The following is a 23173-nucleotide window of genomic DNA, read 5'->3' on the forward strand; positions in this document are numbered from 1 at the left end:
TCTATTCTAAAGTGGCATCCCTACTTACATTCCCTCCCAAACCAGAGAATCATGTAAATGTGTCAGGAGTGAATTTTCCTAAGAAGTCTTCACTTAGTGAGAGCTCGATCTTTGATGCTCCTTCTAGATTCCCGCCTAAACCTCATCTGCTCAACCCACGGGACATTGTCCCTAATACAAAACCCCAAAATCGCAGAACACGCCCTTCGGCACACCTCTTCAGCCAGGTCTTCCTCCGGTGATTTTCCATACAGAGCTGTCCATCTTCCATCGTCCGTTAGCTTGACCTTGGGTCCCAGGCACCTTCCATACTAAGAGTTACAGTTGCACATTCCAATGCACTCCCCTGTAGGCTTCTCACCGTATCTCAACTCCTAAAACAAAGACTTATTCTCACTAATGAGCTAAATGTCCTTGCACCTGCAACAGAAACATGGGAACGAAAAGGAAAGCTCTTCGCATCTTGAAGTTTTACATTTCACGGCAATTCAAGCCTTAACCAAGAAATCCCTGTCAGCCTGTAAAATATAGCTAAAATAAGAAATGAACAGGCCTTCTCTTCTACATATGCAGTTAGGCCTTACAAAATTAAACACATTATGAAACCACATTCTAAGCATTAATTCAACATAATCATTCCGTAAATAAGCAACCTACTTTTTAATTCTAACGTGGCACACATTTAATCCATTACATTGATTGTGAAACCTAGTCATCTACATTATTCCAAATACATTCACGATAACTTGCAACATTAAACTTCACAAAACGTTATTACATGTCTAACACTTCTATGTTAAATGGTTATAGCAAATACATTTCTATGACGCTTCTAGACATACATCGATTATATGCGGGTGCCGACTAACGGTGAATATGATGCACCCCTACAAATCTCAGAATCACATGGCGCTCTATCACTATTTATCATAAAACTTACAAAAAAGTACGTCTGGTCAATATAAAGAGAAAGAAAGAAAAATGCACAGTTCAAACATAGTTGTATATGTGAGTATGTGTGTGTAGTGTGTAGTATTATTATCTGAAGAGAGCTTCTTAAAAGATGAGAACCCACACTTCGGAGGCAAGCAGCAATACATCGGTTTCATGGAATGAAGTCAGGTAAGATTGAACTGTACCTGTGGAACTGCATATTTTTTGCAAAGGACTTATAAGTTGATAATTCATGAATTTGAGAGTTATGCACATTATCAGTTAATGGCACAGTTCAAAGATGAGGTGACCTCTTATTTTATTTTTGGTTTATTTATGCTTTTTTGATGTATTGCATTTTTCAGTTTGTACATTATGGATGGGAGATGATGACGGGGTGAGCATTGTAATTGTGGGCGGGTATAATTTGTATGCACCAGTTGAATAGGGAGTCCATTAACTAGCGACACGGGGTGAGTGTTCCCTTAAGTTTAATGATGGAACCGGCATTGGGTGATTGGGTCACGAGGCCAGGAGCACACTTCCGTGGTATTTGGTTATAAATGATGTTCACGTGATGAATAGCAAACAAGATTTCGAAGGTGAAGAAGGAAGTGGTAATGGCAGATGGAACTAATGTGGAGGAGGCAATGGCGTTGTTTCTTACGGCCCTAAAGGTAGTGATTCATTGGTTTAAGCTGCTGGTTATGGAGTGAAGATATTGGTAGAAGGCACGAGTTACGAGTGTGAGAAGAAAGAGGGTATTATTGTTATTTTGGTACAATTTGATAGTCAGATGTTTTCAGATACCGGAGAGTTTGGTGCAGGGAGGGATGTTTTCGTATTAGTATTATGCCATGATCGGTTAAATATTATTTTGTCACAATCTGTTAAAAGTTATTTTAATAAGTGGCACAGCAAACAGTATGGCAATTCCTTTATTAATGGTATGTTTTTGATTAATGTGATTCACTATTAGAAGAACAGGACAGTCGAATAGCTCTGTTTAATTTATCATTCCAGTTACCCCCGACAAAGCACTATACAGCCCGTAATGCATTGGGTTCAAAAGGATGGGCTAACCCAGAACGAATAGTTAATTCTCACGTGCTTCTAATAAGGCCTGGATGGGCATGTTTTTGGCATTTGAAAATAATGTGAATTATCACTACCTCTGAAGTGAATGAAAAATAAGACATGGATTTTCGGATTACAATGGATGAATACATTTGGTTTATACATGGATTACATGACGAACTTTCGGTTTATTGTGAATAGCAAAGTTCTTGTTCTGGGCAGTGTGAGTGAGTGGCACGAGAACATCTGCCACATAATTCGTAACGTACATTAGTGGACTTTGGGACAGACCAAGTTCAGATCGCACGCCCCAGCACAACTAGGAGTGAGTAAAAAGAAACTTCAAATTCAAAAACAGGAGTGCATTCTATCATTTTGCTTCATGTTTATCACTTTTAGAACGGTGGCATTTTCCTGCCCTAAACTATTTGAAGCCTGCAGCTTCTCCTGGGTCACATGCCTGGGTGTGGTTGGCAGTTATACTTTATTCCTCCAAGACAGTCACACAATAGAGGGATTAGATATTCCTGGATGGCCATATACTGACAGGATCGGACAGAGCTGGGCACAACCCCATTTGCAACTGAATAGGCTGTGCTCTTCCGTCACATAAAGCATTTCCCACCCCTACATTGTTCATGTAGGCAGCTTTGGCCCAGGGCCAGGGAGACAGGAAAGTTCAAGCACTTCAAAGGGAATTCTTAAGAATCACCTCCTACTTCATAAAAGGCATCATGTATAAAAAAAGGTTACCCTCAGACCCACTCTTCAGCACACCACTGGACATGTGGAAGGCTCCGAAGGACTGTTGCACTGCTCCACAAAAATAACTGCTACTATGTTGCCCTGCTACCTGAGTGAAAGGCTGGACCTGTGTCTTGAACCCAGAACTACCAGAGTGACTTCAAGGGCCAGTTGGCTAGCCTCCGGATCAGATCCTCATGAACATAACAGGCTCCAATAATCTTGAATCAAGCACCTAGACTCTGCCTGCTGTGAGTCCTGTCCCCCTCAAGTGGTGCCACCCCAGTCCTGGACCCTTGGAATTGGGCCTGAAGGTGCTCTAGCAACCCATTTGTGGTTTCAGAAGAACCAACATAGTGTGACGCATCGCCTGCCAAAACACTGCATGGGAACCACTGTATAATGCATTTCTGATACATTTCCACGCACTGCCCTCTCACCGCCACTGCTGCTCCCCCTGAAGTGCCACTGAGTGACACACAATGACCTTGTATCATCTCTGCTACATGACGCATCCTCAACACAGGACTTTGTATCGCTCCACAACCAGAATTTAAAGTACTTTTGTCAAGTGGACCTAACTTGGTCCCTGTGTCTGGCCCATGCTCGATTGCGGTTGTCCAAAACTTGTGACTTTGTCCTGGTCTGGCGCAACCAGATAATCACAGTTGGCGCTTTGAACCTCTAGGCACTGTTTTTACCTAAAACTTTGAAATTGCATATATCTTGTTCCACTGATTGGATTTTTGTTCTTTTGGTGTCAAATAATTTATTAAAATATTTACTATTTTTCTAAATTGTTGTGTAAGTTTTCTTGTTTTGTGTTCTCACTTTATTGCTGTTTAAGTGCAGCATACATACTTTACACATAGCCTCTAAGTTAAGCCTGACTGCTTTTGTGCCAAGCTACCAGAGGGTTAATCACAGGTTAATTTAGTGAATTTTACAGTTCAACCTGATGGGGATTGTGGCTGTTGCTTGAATAGGGGTCACTCCCTCTCCCTTCAAACAACAACCTAATTTCTCACAGAAATGTGTGCTAAAATCCCTCTGACCACACCAAAGATTTAATACAAGGCATTTTAATCTCTCTAAAATCAATTCTTTGCTCTTAGTTCCATGGTATTCTTTTTATTGCTAGCATATGCTACAAAAATAGAAAAAATTGAAAAAGAAAACATATTGCTGCCTAAAGATGGCATAATAATTGCATGTTCTTTTAAAAGATAAGTGTAGGTGCTTTCTAGCAGGCATGTGTATTTATAAAACATTTCCCTGCTTGTCTCACTATTTTGTTTACTTCCAAAAGAGAGCCCATAACTCTCTCTTCTTCTTGTCCACCCAACAAAAAAGTCTTTACTTTTCTTAAGGGATCCATGATCTTCTTTCGGGGGGCTTTTTGTATTTCCAAATAGCATCCTTTCCTTGTTCTTCTTACTGCAGGACTGTCCTCTATCACCCACCTGCTGGCTAACTCCCAACTCAGAGGAGGGAGCCTGCAGTGGGCACAAAATCACTGCTGGAGTTTTCTGCAACCCCTGCAATCAGCACGATTATGCATTCTCTTTTGCCAATGGCGATATGTATTGTTCTGAAGCAGGACTATCTTACAGTGCTTTGTTTCTATATCAGTTGCACACAAACTCCTCAGCATTTGTTTTCCACTACTAACTTCTACCAGGAGCCTCCCTCCTTTGAGCAGCTAGTCCTTAATAAGAAACATAGCACAATCAAATGCACTCTCTGTAGAATGTCGCCAGTTGTACTCCAGCCTTTCCTTATGTACATGCACACATTGACCAGCAAGAGCTAAAGCTCACTACTGTATGCCTTGCCATATCAGGGTGTTGGCTACTATCAGATGGGCTACACCTAACACCTAAAATATTCAGTGTGAATTATATTTCAAATGTAACATGCAAATGAAATGCTGTCCAGATTTCTCAGTTTCAAGTCACTGTGTTCACTTATAATGCCTTACAAAAAACAACTAAAGTTGACACCTGTTTCACTTGCTGCTCTCTTCGTGTCAAGGTAAAGTCCAGGAAGAAATTGATCGGGTTATCGGAAGAGAGAGGAACCCTACGATGGACGACCGGGCCAACATGCCCTACACTAATGCTGTGATCCATGAAATTCAACGCTATGCCGATATTCTTCCCCTCTCTGCACCTCACATGTCATCAAGGGACACAGAGGTAGATGGCTTCTTCATACCAAAGGTAATTCCTGTGATAAATTAATACCTACAAACTCCTCTTAAGAAAGTTCAGTGCTCTTCAGAGAGCCCCACCTATGGACAGTCATGCATTTTAATGGTAGTTTAAAAGACAAAGATAGCCAGTGTTGCTCATTAGCAGGATACAAAAAAAATCTGCCAACACCACTATCAAATGATTGTGTGTGCCCCCGCTTAAAACCACCTAGCTACACAATGCCATTATATTTTAACCCTTCTCTGTTTAAACCCAAATTGGAATGAGAATTTCCTACTTCTGTCTTACCCCATCTTCTACAATTGCTCATGTCTGGACCTATAGATGCTTTAGACAATGCTAAGAAGTGATCCTCTCTAAATACTAGATCAGTAGCCCAACATGAACCCAAAGAACCATCTTTGGATATGGAAGAGCATTTGGAGGATGTTTGTGTCTCTCTAAAGTACGTGAGCCCTGATGGAGCAGAGTATTCTTCCACCATAAAATGGTGCATCCTCCATCAAGTACATTAGCCACCATATTCTGGACGTCCCGAAGACAGACACCAACTCAAAACGTTGCTGTCATCCAGTTCACCTGTGTTCAATGCTAACAGTGCCATAGATGGTGCCGGTAGAGTTGTGATATATATATAAAGGCAGATTCGCTACCACTAATAGAGCTAGAACTGATGGAGACCATTGTGGAATTGTGGTGGGTTTTAACATAAAAGATTTGCAAAACTGCCTTAGCATGTATGAAGCAATATATGTGGGCTTTCACAATGTACCAGAAACCTGAGGTACATGTCCTGTATCCACAGCAAGGGGTTAAGGTTTCCCTTTCAAAGTAACTCCTCCCATAACAGAGGCAGTTGTTTTGGTGGAGAAACATCCATCTTGACCAATACCTCTATATGTAGAAAATCTTCCACTGAATGCACCATTACTTTCTACAACTGTTGCACCCGGCATCTTAAATCTCCATTTAAAAAAATCGTTTTATACAGTTCAAGGGTCTATAATTCATAAGACCTACACACCTGATCTGATAATATGACGTTCTTACTAATGCCTTAATTACATTACAAATGGACTTCACACCTTTTAGTGAAAAAACTCACATAAAAAACTTCAGAATCTTCTATCCCTCTTATTTGCTTTTTCATGAAATATTATCCTTATATTTCTAATTAATTCAATGTATTAGATTTCTTTTAACTTAAACTTTAATCTTATTCAATATTTTTCACTTTGTAACATACATGATTAGTACTAAATCCATTGCTTTTCAGAGTTCAATCACACGCTGCTCAGTAATAAATCTATTAACATTTACAACATAGAAAGTTTGGGGAAAATGAAATAGCTATTCTTCAACACTATTCCGAAACACACTTTTCCAGTTTTATTCTGAACATTTGTTTCTTCATGTCTGACATGAGAAAAAAGTGCTTGAACCCTAATGTTTCTTTCCCTTTTACTAAGGGCCTATGGTATACTTTCTCTATAATCCCCTCAGTCTTTCTTTCATTCCATTTGTAGCGGCCAAAGAAAGCAAACATTTTTCTGTATTATTTGAGAACCTGAAAACTCAATGTTTGAATGCATTTGATTCAAAGAGTTTCACAATGTGCTAATTCATTCCTGCAGTACTCTCATCTTATATTGTCATAGAATTATTTTTTCCTGAAGTTCTCCCCACATAAAGAGCACACTTTAACTCCATTCATAGTTAAAAACGTATGCAATCAGTTGCTAAGCAGCTAACCCAGTCCACACCTTTCAGCCCCTGTTGTGGGATCTTTCTCAAGATAGGAAGTGCTACTTTCTCAGCTCATGCATATTTTCATTTTAATGGTTCATAGGGCTGACATAGAAGTATACCAACAAAGTCATTGTAGTGGAAAAGACAGCGTATTCTGTTACATATGTATATGGAAATACCTTTACTGTAGGATAACGTTTGTGCCACTTATATTGCAACGTAATGTTGACAGTTTCAGTTTCAGTTGTTTAGTACACAATCAACGTATCAATTTATCACACTAAAGTAAACTAATCTATGCCATCAATTAAGATAAATAACATAGGATTTTTATGCTTTTCAATTTGATTACTTAATCTCATTGTCAGTTCTCAAATTTGATTAGCAAATCTATATGAATGCATGTAATAATTTTTAAAGCACACTGTATTCATCGCTGGACTCAAGAAAAGTTTTTTAATTTAAGTGCACAAAATAAATCCTCATATCTGTTAAATCATCTAGGGTATCAGCTGTCGAAATTTATGAAATAGTACGACTCAAGTTTTTTTTTCTACTTGATCCCTTTTTTAACATTTTTAACTGATTTCAGAACTATATCCATTGCAAACAATTTGTCACTATGGTAGTTTTCTTAAAGAGTCTGGACACAGAACGCATAGCATCCTAGGGGCATATTTACAAGGGCTTATCGCCATCAGAACATCACTTTTTGTGACGTTCTGGTGGCAAGAAGCCCTTTGACCTTATTTACAAGGCAGCGAACAATCATAAAAAATGACAAGTTGCAACTTCTATGTGTGCTGCGTAAAGCAGTACACACAGAAGTTAGAAATCGCCATTACTGATTGTTTATGTGCAGGAAGGGACCCATTCCTGCACATAAAAAATCATTCCTCGCAAAGCAGGTTCCCTTGCACTATGGTGCAAGGGTGCCTGCATTGACACAAGGCAGCTACATTCAGCTCTAGGGGAAACACAGGGGTGCACCACATTCTTGTAAATACCGTGCATCCCTGCGTTTGGAAACTGTCGATGCCGGCGTTAGCAATCTTGTCTTAATGCTGCGCTCCAACAGTTTCCTTGCAAATATGCCCCCTAGTTTCTTATGGTCATTGAGTGTTTTAAATGGGCTTCTTAAGCTGAAATGTATTACTGGCTACATATATTATCTTGCATGGTCATTCCAACACACACATAGAATGTAAAATCAATTGTACATGCAATATATTTTTCTAATTTTCCTTTATAAATTTATGTCAATTGCACTTTTGCCTGATTTACAGTGATTGTCCAATGGTAAGTTGATCTCATTCCATTATACTTCTGGGTAACATTGGGCAAGTGGCTGTGTATCAACATGTCTCCCATAGATGTTGCTCGCTATGTGTGATATATGGATTCTATCTCGTCAGCTGCAAAGAGTTGTGTGTAAATGACCCACCACCAACCTATTAATATATTCATGTGGGTGATGTTGAAACATGGCTGCTCCTCTTAACTGATTGTAAACGGTATATCCAAAAATAAAATAGTTATGTGTTAAACAATATTGTAGTATTTCAATAAACACATATGTATGTTGTTTCAGATGTATCCATGTTGTTTGCAGGAGGTATTTGCATACAGTAGTGCTATCTCAGTGATGCGTGCTGGTGTCATTGGAGCAAACATCAATAGTTATTATTAAGAAATCAGGTTCTGAGTTGATTTCTTGTATTTTGGCCAGAAAAGATATACTGTCTTTGAGATTGGATGGGAGTGGAGTCATGAATGGAGCTGTAATATGATTAATGTAACCAGAAGCTTTCTCTAATACACATCTTTTAGAACTAACTATTGAGCTACCTGATATTTTCTGTAATGAAATAGATAGTGGGAGTCTTAGAGTTGTCTCCTTTCACATACAATAGTGCCTCATCTTCAATTACGTCATCATTTGCTGACTTACTAAGCATATCATGATATTCTTGGTTTTCTGATCTAGAACTTGATAATGTTGTATGTCACTTGTGAGGCAATGTACTTCCTCTATATGCATAGAAACATTCTGGATCACTTTACGGGCTTTATGTGATGGCTTAATTACTATAGTAAAATCCTGTGTTTGTGACTCTAGGACATTTCTCTGCCTTAAAGCTATAGTGGCCCTTCTTTGATCTTGTTCCTGATTCTTTCTTGGCTTAGCTTACACAGTCATTTCTTAACATTACTTATTCAGGAAGGTGATTCTCATCTGATTTTCAAGAATTTTCTTCTCATCTCATTTGCTGGTATTATGAACCGTGTCATCTTATTATTTCCGTCTCTCCACGTTTGTTAAATTTTTTGTATTGCTAAGGGTGAGGATGATGATTTCCCCGAATGGCAGTTTGTTTTATTATATTTGGAAAGTTTCAGTTTTCTGATGAACTTAAACCCATCAACACTTGTGTTTAAGTAGTTGTAAAGTTGTGTAGGACAGTAGCACAGGTCGAGTCTGAGCACTTTTGCTTCCTTTTTAGTTAATCTATGCATTGAAGTATTCCATACAAAATGTGTTGCCATCAACCATTGGCCTCTTCCATCCTGAGAAAGACAACAAGCCATTGGTTGAAAGATCTTGGACTATGGAGTTGATTAGCACCAAATTAAATACACTATCAACTTTGAGAGGAGTGCAATGGTTCACCTTGCATAGAGAAAACTATAGCAGAAAATGTTAAAGTGGTTGTTTGACTCTGTGTGATTGAGACTAGTTTTAAGGTCCGAACGGCATGTAATCAAGTTGTTGTCACTCCAGTTTATAACTGAGAGAATAGATCAAAGATTAATGTCTACATGAATATGCCTAGTGCTGCCCGGTATATATTCTTAAATTGTTCTGAAGAAATGGATCATCTATATGATGATGACAACAGGATGAAGCGGGGGCAGAAAAAGAATGAGGAAACACAGTTTGCAAATAGGTGAGCAGTGTAGCTGAAGCTGCAAAAGATATTCAGAAGTCATAGCTGAAGAGTGAAAGTAAGCATGGTAAATTAAAGTTTGTGGGACTCTTAGAATAGGTCTAGAGAAATAATACGGAGAACAACACAGAGTTCATATTTGGAGATCCAATGAGCTGGTGAGTGTGGAGGGGCCAAGACAGCAGCAACAGTGCATTGGCATAGTGTCTGATGGACCACATATGATTGTAAATTGAAAACTAGAGGACAAATCAATAAGTCTGGATGGTGAGCTCTGGTCCGCTCGTGGAGTTTGATGCGTTTTCTGCACTCCACATTAAGTGGAGCTCTGAAAAACATCCCCTCCACGTAGCGGAGCAGTCTTTTCCCTCACTCGTGTTCATCAACGTCAAGTTGGCGAGCACGAGTGATGAAAATCCACCTCCCGGTGAGATGTTTTCTCATTCGCGATTGTCAACATCAAGTTGGCGAGCGCAAGTGTGGAAAATCAACCTCCCGGCGAGATTTCTCAAAGCGGGCGGTCAGATTTTTCATTGCGAGTGGTCGCATATGCTCTCGACCGCTCTTGATGAGAAACCATCTGTTCGCATTGAGAAAACTGCCGCTCAAGCAAAAATCAACTCAAGTGTCAGAAATTAAGCAGCACCCACTTGCACTGTGCACAGTGCAGACAAGCACCTGGCACTGAAATTCATCGCGAATGGCATTTATCTAAAGAAACTCCGCCGCTTGTGGAGTTCAGTGTAGCATGGTGGAGTTCCGCAGAACTCCGCAAACTCTGCCCAGGCTTACAAATCAATAAGATGCAGAGGTCACATGTGCAGGATTATGGATCAATCTCAAATATAGATCATATACAGAGTAGGAAGAAAGATGAGAGTCCACATATATCAAAGTCCCCTCTGGAGCGGGCAGTGTTAAGACAGTTTCTCTTGGAGCGACCAAAACATAAATAGAGAAGTGCAAGGAGGGTGAAGGGCCAAACACAGCGTAATATAAAAAAACTTAAATACGAGATAGAAAAAAAAGAACAATGTTTTTCCTACCTTCCAGTTATCGAAGTCAGTGAGTTCCCCTTTTCTCCTAACTGCAAAAGACAAAAAAGGTAACTTGAGTGAGAACATATGTGACATTTTTAGACTGTTTCCAATAAATCATGCCACATGGACCCCTCCCCTTTCATTTTAATATTGGCCCATGGAGATGGGGTCCCCAGGGCCAAAGGAGGTTAGGGGAGGGGGGCCACATGGCCACCTCTCCTTTAGAATGAATATGGCCCTGGGGGATGGGGTCCCCAGGGCCATAATAGGTCCAGGTAGAGGGGCCACATGGCCAACCTCCTCTTTACAAAAAGGTCCTTTGGGTCCCCAGGGCCAGACTGTGGCCAACCGCCCGATGCTCACGGCCAAAGGCCAGGCCTTGTGGTCAACACCTTACTACAGGGGTTGGCTGCATGTGGAAAATTGGCCACAGGGCCTGACCACACACCAGGCACTGTGGCCAGCCTACCGGCATGCATGACCGAACATCATGCAAAGCGTGAGGCTGGCTGCATGTGAGGGTTGACCGCAAGCCCTGCAACAAACTCCCCCTCCATGCATGGCCTGAGAACTTGCATAGTGGGGTTGGATTAATGTATGGTAATTAAATATTACTTTAATTTAAACATACCCTAGAAATTCACACATGAACAAAATAAATGTTTTAGTTAGGTGAAAAGTTCAGTTTCAAACTCTAAAAACCACAAAAATTCACCAGTTTAAGTTACAGTTAACTCAAGTAACTATAACTCATGCCCTAAGGTAACTATAACTCGTGCCCTCACCATCCACTGAAAATTAACCTACACCCTTCCCTACACTCATGACATTTTCTTTGACATCATTGATGATATCACAGTGCATGGTGGAGGCACGTGTTATAGTTACCTTCGGGCTCAAGTTATAGTTACTTGAGGTAACTCTATCTATAACTGGTGAATTTCAGTGGTTTTTAGAGTTTAAAACTGAACATTTCACCTAACTATAACATTACTTTAATCTTTGTTTTTTCAGTATATATATATATATATATATATATATATATATATATATTCACTGAAAAAACCATAGGTTTCACACACGTTATAGTTAGGAATTAGCATTTAAAAAACCTTGCAAATTCACTTAAAAAACCATAGGTTTCACACATGTTATAGTTAGCTGGACATTTCACTCGTGAAAAACCATTGAAATTCCCCCGTTATAGTTAGTGCAGGCAACTATAACTCACGCGACCGCAATCCTCTGCTGATGCTAATACTGTATTTAGACACTTATTTACCCATGTCTTCTTCCATAAATTTTTAGCTATACATATATTACAAATATTTTTTTTTCAGAAAGACACATATGTAATCAGTGATGTAATATCTGACGTCATCAGCAGAGGATTGCGGTCGCGTGAGTTATAGTTGCCTGCACTAACTATAACGGGGGAATTTCAATGGTTTTTCACGAGTGAAATGTCCAGCTAACTATAACATGTGTGAAACCTATGGTTTTTTAAGTGAATTTGCAAGGTTTTTTAAATGCTAATTCCTAACTATAACGTGTGTGAAACCTATGGTTTTTTCAGTGAATTTGTCCGTTTTTTTAAATGCTAAGTTATGTATTTATTCTTAATTTTTATGTATGTATATATGTATGTATATATATGTATGTATATATATGTATGTATATATATATATGTATATATATATATATATTACCTACTGGCGGTCGCCAGTAGGTAGTTATAGTTAGGACCACGTTTCCATAGGAAATCCGCAACATTCTATTTTGAATAACTTTGGCGCCGGTCGACGAATCCTCGCGAATTTTTCAAAATAGGTGGGGCGCTACGCTCCGCTCCTACCCTGAAAGTCTCGGGGGGATTCGTCAAGCGGGGGCTGAGATAAAAGGGGGGTCCCAAAACGCGTTTTTCCCATGCATTTTTCCATAGGACCTTTAGACAGGGCTACAGCCCGAACGGCTGAACAGAATTATTCGAAATTTGGCAGAGAGGTAGTCCTCAGGTCAAGGAAGTGCCTTTTGTAGGTTTGGTGTAAATCTGTTCAGTAGATTCTGAGAAAATAGCCTTTAAATCAATATATATATCTGAGCCAGCTTACGGTGCGCTTACGGTACGCTTACCGTACGCGTACGGTGGCGTGCGCGAGCGCGATTCTGATTGGCTCTTAGATCTTAGTAAACATTCGAATCGGCCGAAACCAGGAAGCGGTGGCCACCATTTTCTCTCTCGCACTGATAGTGATGATGAAAATACAAAGCACAAAAACATGTAAAGGGGCTCTTTAGACAGCTCCCACACACATAGCCATGTTGAGGGAGTCCCCAAAGATCCCCCAAGGCCAAAAACGGAATTTTCTTTTTTTTCGCTAATTTCGCCGATTACGCTTACCGTACGCGTACGGTAAAAAATTATATAAAAAAAAAAATTATCCACACTCTCCCCACCCCGTGTGCAATTGGTAGCCGAAGGCCATCAATTCTGCATGGCTTATAACAGATGAGATAAACTATATTATTTAAAAAAAAAAAAATTATCCACACTCTGTCCACCCCGTGTGCAAATGGTGCCCGAAGGGCACCATTTTTAGCATGGCTTATAAAAATTACGAAAAATTAAAATATTACCTTTCAAAACGAAGTGCATCATATGTCCTCCATGTGCGCACGGTGCACGAAGCGCATTGTGCGTACATGGCCCATCTAGCGTAACGTGGGCACGCGGTGTGCGTAGCGCACCGCGTGCCCACCGTGCATGCACGGCACTAACTGCGTAAAGTGGTATATATATATATATATATATTCACTGAAAAAACCATAGGTTTCAGACATGTTATAGTTAGCGGAAATTTTACTGATAAAAAACCAATGAAATTCCCCCGTTATAGTTAGTGCAGGCAACTATAACTCACGCGACCGCAATCCTCTGCTGATGCTAATACTGTATTTAGACACTTATTTGCCCATGTCTTCTTCCATAAATTTTTAGCTATACATATATTACAAATATTTTTTTTTCATAAAGACACATATGTCATCAGCAGAAGATTGCGGTCGCGTGAGTTATAGTTGCCTGCACTAACTATAACGGGGGAATTTCATTGGTTTTTTATCAGTAAAATTTCCGCTAACTATAACATGTCTGAAACCTATGGTTTTTTCAGTGAATTTGCAAGGTTTTTTAAATGCTAATTCCTAACTATAACGTGTGTGAAACCTATGGTTTTTTCAGTGAATTTGTACGGTTTTTTAAATGCTAAGTTACTTTACGCCATTCGTGGCGTGCACGCCCACTTAACGCAGTTCGTTCCGTGCGCTTCGCGCACCGTGCGCTTCGCGCACCGTGCGCGCACAGTGAGCACGCGGTGCGCTTTGCGCACCGCTCGGCCACTTTACGCAGTTAGTGCCGTACACGCAAGGTGGGCACGCAGTGCGCTACGCGCACCGCGTGCCCACGTTACGCACCGTGCGCACATGGAGGACATATTATGCGCTTCCTTGTGATAGGTAATCTGTTAAATTTAATTTGTAAGTGATGACAATAATATGCCATGCACAGAGAGTGGTTTTTTTTTTTTTATTAAAATTTTTAGCGTAAGCGCACCGTACGCGTACGGTAAGCGTAATCGGCGAAATTTTCAAAAAATAAAAATTTACCGTTTTTGGCCTTGGGGATCTTTGAGGACTCAACTAACATGGCTATGTGCATGGGCGCTGTCTAAAGAGCCCCTTTATATGTTTTTTGCCTTTGTTTACAGCCCCCCCCTCAGAGTGCGAGAGAGAAAATGGCGGCCGCCGCTTCCTGGTTTCGACCGATTCGAATGTTTACTTAGATGTAACAGCCAATCAGAATCGCGCTCGCGCACGCCACCGTACGCGTACGGTAAGCTTACGGTAAGCGTACCGTAAGCTGGCTCAGATATATATATATTGATTTAAAGGCTATTTTCTCAGAATCTACTGAACAGATTTACACCAAACCTACAAAAGGCACTTCCTTGACCTGAGGACTACCTCTCTGCCAAATTTCTAGTAATTCTGTTCAGCCGTTCGGGCTGTAGCCCTGTCTAAAGGTCCTATGGAAAAATGCATGGGAAAAACGCGTTTTGGGACCCACCTTTTATCTCAGGCCCCGCTTGACGAATCCCCCCGAGACTTTCAGGGTAGGAGCGGAGCGTAGCGCCCCACCTGTTTTGAGAAATTCGCGAGGATTCGTCGACCGGCGCCAAAGTTATTCAAAATAGAATGTTGCGGATTTCCTATGGAAACAGGGTCCTAACTATAACTACCTACTGGCGACCGCCAGTAGGTAATATATATATATATATATATTCATAATCCTCTCTTACGAAAATCCGAATCCAGAGTTGCTTAAGGACTGGTCAGCTCATACAACTGAGTCTGCTAAAGGAATGGTCAGAATCCTGATCAAGTATGCTTGGTGTGACCAAGCCAAGCGTCTAGAGGAGATTAAAAGGATGGAGGAAATGATAACTAAAGACAAAGACATAAAACAAAGTGATGACTTAAAAGCAGCAATGATGAAGAGGCTCCAGGAATATGAAAGTGGTATCCGTAAACGTAAACAAATAAAGTTTCAAAGCGGGGAACAGGACTATATCTCTGGGCGTGTCCTGACTTTTGTCCACAAGTATGACATCCCTAGGAAAACCCTAAACCAACAGAAAATGGGGGCAACAAGCAATAGAGACACCTTGGAGTCGAGGTAGAAATCTCTGAAGAGGAACAAACAGCCGCAGAAGATAGAGATCCAACTACATGGTCTACTTATTTTCAAGACTACAGGCTAATCCAGGAAAACTGCCAAAAACCGGCACAATGAACACATCCACCAGCCCAGCAGCAAACAAGAAATGAAAACCAAGAAGGGGCAAGAAAAGAAGGGGCAGAGGTACCATCTCCCAGAGTCACTCGCAGCAAGGGAAAGCAAGGCAGATGGTAACAAGTAAAACAGTCATCAACCTCTCAGTCCTTAGCAATGCAGAAATGCAAGTACTACAACTGAGATTAACTTTCTGCCCCACTGCTGATTTTGACTTTGTTGAAACAAGAGTAGACCTATTCAAATACGCACGTAAATTGAAGCTACAAAAAATGCATCTGTTACGTCCACAAACATCTCTAAATCAAGATACAGACGCTGCCAATGAAATGGATTTACTTGTTGGTTCTGATCTAGACACTCTTTTGATAATGCAACTCCTAGAGACCTCGGAGACTAATATCGATATCTACCAACATCCATCTAATGAAAACCCTCTGGAAATAGCAGGTATTGCACAGACGGGTGGCAAAAGTCGCCTGAAGGGAAAATCAAGAAGGATGCCTCAAACAGCCTCTGATGCCATTGAGGTCTTCAGTGACACAGTTGTTGCGGACGTGAAGAAGCTAAGAAACGACAACTTCAAAAAGAACAAGGATTATAACATTCCATTTAAACAATGGCAGGCTATCCAATCATTGAGAAATGATGATTCAATAATAATAAAGCCCCCTGATAAGGGTGGAAACATTGTTGTCTTTTCTCGTGAACATTACGTTGCAGAAGCCCTAAGCCAACTCGAAGATAAAGAGTGATATTTTCCAACAAATAAAGCTGTCTATGCAATTTGTATCAAGACTTTTCATCAACTATTAATGTCATGGAGGGGGGAGGGTATGATTGACACAGATGAATACAATTTTCTACTCTGTGAATATCCTGTAAGCCCTACTTATTATCACCTCTCCAAAATTCATAATAATGCCAGTAGACCACCAGGGAGACCTATTGTTGCTTCCATCAATTGTCTGCCAGCGAACTGTTCTATCTACATAGACTCTTTTTTGGCCTGCGTCAGAGATCTTAGTTCTTACATTAAGGATACGGGCGATTTTTTGAGAATCATTAAGGGTGTAAGCTGGGAGGAAGATATACTTCTCATTACATTAGACATCACCAGCCTCTACACTTGCATCAATCATAAAGATGGTGTAGAGGTTGTAAGATGGTTTCTCAACAGGCTGCCCCTAAAATATATGAAACACAATGAGATGCTGTTGACAATGCTGACCTTCTGCTGTGAAAACAACATCTTTATTTTTTCTGGCCAACTTTACAAGATTCAGCGCGGGATGACGATGGGCGCGTGCTACGCCCCCAGCTATGCAAATCTTTTCATTGGCTGGTGGGAGAAGCACGTGGCCTAGAGGGATGTACCTGAACGATGGATGGATCACTTCGTATTATGGGCCAGCTACATCAATAACCTGTTCATCATGTGGAAAGGCACCCGTCTTGTAGCCGAGGAGTATGTTGCTTTTCTTAATCGCGACAGTCCCAATTTAAAATTCAGTGGTAATATCAGCAACACCAGTGTCTATTACCTAGATGTAGATGTCTGTATAGAGAGCTCTAGAATTCTCACCCACCTGTATAGAAAACCTACAGCGGGAAATGCTGTGCTTCATGCCAGGAGTGCCCACCCAAGGAGTATGATTAACAATATCCTCTATGGGAAACTCCTCTCTTTAAAAAGAAACTGTACAACCTCTAAAGAGTATGAAAAGGCAAGAGAAGAGGCCTTTCAGAGTTTTAAGAACAGAGTATACTCCTCAAACATTTTACATCAGGCATCTGATAAAACCGACAGAATAGACAGACTTCAACTACTGATACCCAAGATCCCCAATCCTGAAATTGAGCCAACGGTCACCCCAGCCACAATGATCACGCGCTATAATGCTAAATCATCAGAAGTGGTCTGGCATATTCTTCAAACTGACACTATTCTTAAAAATGTTATTGCAGTGTATCCATTGATAACATACAGACACAGTAAATCTATATGAGAGGGTTCTATCCATGCCTAAATTGTAAGGCGTGCAAACATAGCCAGAAAGTACTAGATTACAACACTCTGGAAAGTGGTACGACGATAAGGAAAATAAGAAATAACAATCCACTTCTGAACTGCAACTCTGAATTTACTGTATATGTTTTGGAATGTCCCTGCCCCAAAAGATATGTGGGCAGCACTATCCACCCAGCCAAAAAGTGTATACTGGAACATATGCGAGCCATTACAAAAAAAGGCCTGACTTATTCGGTGGCTCGTCATTTCGAGAAAATGCACAATAGTGTCTGCAACCTATTACAGTTCTTCTGTATTGACCAGGTCCCCAAAAATGAGAGGGGGGGACAGGGCATTGAGAGCTCTAGAATCCAAACACATCATTGAGCTGCAAACCAGAGCCCCTCTAGGCCTTAATATCGACGAGAAACTATGGGCTCATCTGTAATGATGTTGTAGGATTCTATTAATCCATATTGCCCCTGGTTTTCTTTTACTGATCTTCTTTTAGTGACAGAATACCCTGTAGAGAAGTCCATTTCCCAGCAATCATGTTTATTATCTCCATCTAGGCCCTAATGTTGTTCACTTATTCCGTTATACAGGTTTGCCCATTCAGGGCGTAATTGTGATAACCTGCAAGTACTCCAAGTGGTTTAAAATGTGGTAATCAACTTATGATAAAAAAGATAGAGGAAATAAAACTTTTTAAAAGCCGTCTTTTTATATTAACTTTTAATAGGAGAAATTTTAGCATTATAAGCTTAACATTTATTAGATTGTCTTACCTATGAAATGTGTTTTTAACCACTTATAAATTATATATATGTATATATAATAATGGACTTGCTTGTGTCTGGAACAAGTTTATTAAGCCATTTTCTATTTTCATGTTTTTAACTCATGTAATGCACGTTTGCACTTTATAATGGTGTTTCTCACTTGGTCTCACTGACATCGAGAAAGGCAGATTGCAGAAACGTGTCTGTCAGTACCGGGGGGTCTTGGCTTGAATAAAATTATAAAATTACATCTTGAGCAAGGACCTGTGAGTGCTTTCCTTTTTACGCCGACCGGATGGTTTGGTGGTTTGGATGGGTGGAGAACTATGTGTATATATGTATATATATATATATCTATATATATATATATATATATATATATATAAAGGAACAGAGTCCTGAATTACTGCTTCTGGCAACAAAAACAGGTACGGACCACAGCGTGTAGATTATAAGTGAGTGCTTTATTGCAGTTTCAGCATGACGCGTTTCGGCCGCATTTCCACAGCTTTGATCACATCACATCGTATATATATATATGTATGTAAACACATACATATATATATATATATATATATGTGATCAAGGCTCGTACCGAGCCGAAACGCGTTATGGCGACTGTGCACTGAATAAACACTAAAGCACAAATACCGTTGTCCGAATACGTTCTTTTGAGGATAGTTTTGATGAGACGGAATCGAAGGATATATATGTATTATATATATATATATATATATATGTCCAAACATGCAAAGATAATAACGCACTCTCAGAGGTCAGCTCGCTTAAACTATAAGTCTTTAATCCTTAAACCGCTACGCGTTTCGACACCAAATGTGTCTTGTTCACACGATGTTACAGCTTTGCAAGGACTTGCATAAGTAAATAATAAACATAGAAGAAGCACTTCTGTTTTACAACTTCCCACAATCTGTGTTTCCAATGGCGGCCATTTTAAAGTAGGTACGGAGGATACATGAATTAATAGTCTCAATGCATACTCAATAAAGATAAATATCTGCGACCAGAACCTGCCACATTAGTCCTTCATATATCCGAGGTACAAACCACATGTACATGTAATCATTTTCACAGTTTGTGTTATACTACATTCTTTGAATTAAATATTATAATTCTGATTTCGCGGGCTAGTGCCCCGATCGTACTAAAACAAAATTGCACATGTGCAGCAAACATATACTAGCACTGTTGAGTGAAGTATTTTTATAAAAGTGAATTGCGGACAAGTGTCCGTTTCTCCCCGAGATTAAGGAATAACTCATTGTATTGAACTAATGGCGATCTTCAATGAATTGAAATATTTAGGCGGACTAGTGCCTTTTAACGTCTCGTGCCAGGGTAATAAGACGTTGGGAATTTGTGCAGATACCAAGTGACAGTGGATTCTAGCAAGTATTTTCTTCTAAGGAAAAGTGACAATGGAACTAAACTATAAAAATTATATAAATATGACGTATTGTGATTAAGTGTTATAAAATATCTCTTATCTTATTGAAAAGTGCAGATGTCAGTCCTGATAAAGAAAAGGGTAGGGAACCCGTGAGGTGTCTTGAAAAGTGATGGATCCCTTCCTTTCCTCCTAGGCAATAAGAAAAGAGAAATTATTAAAATCAATATACAACTCAAACAGTAGTTACAATTCCATTACTGTAAGCAATTTCAGAGAAGTATAACAACACAGTCAAATAGAACATCATATTGGAGATAAAACGATTCAATCATCATATAAATGAGTTGCTAATTCCTCATCGAGGTTATGCCCCCCCGGGAATCTAGTTTCTAAATCAATTATCCATTTGGACTCCTTTTTTCTGAGGGCTAATTCCCTATTACCTCCCCTCTTACCTAGATTAACCTGCTCAATGGCAAAGAATCTTAGAAGGGAGTTGTTTGATTGATGTTTCTCCTGAAAGTGTCGGGCGATGGGGTAATGCAGGTCTACATTGGTGATAGCTCTCAGATGTTCTTGGATGCGTTTCTTGACCATACAGGTTGTACTCCCTACATATTTGAGTATGCATGGACACTCAAGGACATAGATGAGATAGTTAGTGTTACATGTAAGGAACTGTGTAATAATCTTATTGTTTTTTAACCAAGATACCTCAAATTCCTTAACCATGTGGCTAGATTTGCATGCCTTGCAGATTCCACATGGATAGAAACCTTTAAGATTATGCAAGTTTCTGCTGTGGATTTCTGTAATGTCACTTTTACCAGAATGTCTTTGAGGTTTCTGCCCCTCCTATACCTAATCTTAGTTTAGAAACCGAGGTTGGCCTGACTACATTTTAGAAACAGCCATCACCAAAGCGGAGAACAAGACATAGGAAAACCTGCCGAAAAGTACTGTTCAGACCAAGGATGACATTAGAAGTGTATTTGTATCCAAATTTTCCACTTGCAGTTATCAAATCAAAAAACCATAACCAAATACTGGCCTATGCTCAATACCGAAGTTGACTTCAAAGGAATATTTGATTTGCCACCGCGATTTGCATACTTAAGAGTGAGAAATTTGAAACCAATACTGAATACATCCACAGACCTGAAAGAACAAAACTTCAAAGACACCATCCCTTGTTTAAACTGTGGCAGTTGTAACGCCAGCATCAAAGGCAACATTATCAGGCATCCCAGCAGAGGAACCCCAATTAAACCAAGGGTAACTGCAACTTGTAGCAGCCAGAATGTTCTTTACATGCTAAAATGTTCGTGTGGCCTAGCCTACATGGGTAAGACGGAGCGTAAAATCAGAATACAGTTTAACGAACATATAAGCAATATTCGCACATGAAATCCAAAGTCTACAGTTGCTGCACATTTCAATATCCTGCATCATAACATCAGTCAACTTAGTTTTCTGATTCTCGAACAGGTCCCCATCAAGCAGGGACGAGAAAACACTCAATTTCTCTTACAAAGAGAGACTCATTGGATTAAATTCATTGATACAGTGAACCCCAAGGGGTTAAATGAACGTTTGGATTTCAGTTGTTTTCTTTGACCTCATATATATCTTGTGGGTAAGAACAGTGGTTTGAATGGGGAATATGCGCCTATCTATTCATTTACATCAGCGCTGTACAGATTTGTACCCTCTTTTTACTTACTTTCATTATTTTTGGCATAGAACTATGTCTGGAACAAAAGTTGATATTTCTTTACTATTTGTATATACATATGTTTGCGCTCTGCACTTACATTATTTCACAGCCATTTTGTACTAATGAAAGAGGTGTTGTCAGGTACTTGTTTCAGCGATGCTGGGGAAGATATTTGTTTGAATAGGGATTAAGCAGGTATTTATTCTGATTTGCACAGTTTTCTATTTCTATACTTTGCATATAAGCCATACGTCTGGAATGGAAAATTCTGTATTCCTGCACTGTTAGTACAAATACGGGTCTGTGCCCCGCATTCTCCGCATTTAAAAAAAAATGTTTTCTGTTGTTTCAGTGCATGCTAATTCATTCTTCACTTACTATTTACTTCTCTTTAATGTTGCACCGCGTAAACACTGCTTTGATTTAGTTTACATCCGCATGATACAATAATCACACTAAGGCTACCAGTCTGTCTTTTACTTTTACTCTCATGGTAGTTCAGAAGTACCAATACTGTAGAAAATAGGCCTCAGCTAGGCCTGCCAGTGCAAGGGGTTCACCCTTCTCTGCACAGAGTCCTCAGACTATTAGAAAGAAGTTGGCACAGAAACTGGAATAGAAAATACAGAGTTTAATAAACCTCATGAGGTGGAACCACATTCACCCAGCACCCTGTGGTGCTGAATGAAGGTAGCACACAGAGTAGAAGAACCATGGGTCTTTTATACCCACACAGGGGCTCAGAAAAGGGCGGTACAAGTATACATGAGAAGAGTTACATACATAGATGGTCATACAGAAATGCACAGTCAACAGTAAAGGAGGAGCTAGCAGTTGCTGACTCTGGTAGAAACAACCTGATAGTTACAGACTAAAAACAGATGCATGGACAGTTAGATATTCCTGCGCATCTGCAGGGTAGCAGAGTCTAAGTATAGCCAGTCCTTTAAACAGAGCACAAGGGAAGACAAAATGGCTGCCAGAAATACAAAATGGATTCCACAAAATGTACAGGATAGCCTCTAAATACCAGATGGATTCTGCTAACGCTAATTTAACCGCAGCCAATTTACGACAATACTTCCGGTTCTACGCGTGTTTATAGCACAAACATGAGATCACCGGCTTGCACCCGCGTCCTTTGAAGATAATCGTCTACGCCTGCACCTTTCCAGCATGGGTAAGCTGCACTCTTCACATACTTGAACACTTCGTTGCACCTGATGTACACTTTTTTAATCCTTTTTTTCCGGTGTTCAGTTTATCTTTATAGTACTCAACTAGACAACAGAGAACTTGTGAAGTTGGTTCACATAAGTTTATTTGTGTTCGTATGCTCATTTTCACAATCGGTCATTTTTGTAGAGCACCGCGTCACGGGTCCCTCTCCATAGATTTTCTTACGACATATATCCCACCGTCACTTTGGTTTCTTTTTTACTCGCTTTTTGTCACTTGCTTTTTGAACCCATCGGGCGGACGGTGTTGCCTCGTGCCAAGTCATTCTGAACCTTATATCGTGAAGGTATGGTTAAAACCATCATTGACACGCCTTTCCTTGTTCGAAATTTGGTTCACCCGGGCTCTGTCCTATGGGAGAGCACCGTCACTTTGATTACCCGGTCTACAAAACACCCAGATTTTACATCCAGGAGTTGTTTTATCTCTTTTGTTATTAAGCGCAGATGATCTT

At 40.0% G+C, this 23173-nt stretch overlaps 1 pseudogene across 1 annotated transcript in view; it reads left to right on the forward strand.

The window, feature by feature from the left end:
* Nucleotides 1-23173, forward strand: part of LOC146833567 (cytochrome P450 2D15-like) — a 450055-nt pseudogene that overhangs the window by 272396 nt on the left and 154486 nt on the right. The window contains exon 7 of the transcript XR_014960252.1: nt 4789-4976. The product of XR_014960252.1 is annotated as a cytochrome P450 2D15-like (transcript). The remainder of the gene's footprint in view (nt 1-4788; nt 4977-23173) is intronic.

The sequence above is a fragment of the Triturus cristatus genome, chromosome 4_2 (assembly GCF_964204655.1).
Source record: "Triturus cristatus chromosome 4_2, aTriCri1.1, whole genome shotgun sequence".
Taxonomy (NCBI): Eukaryota; Metazoa; Chordata; class Amphibia; order Caudata; family Salamandridae; genus Triturus; species Triturus cristatus.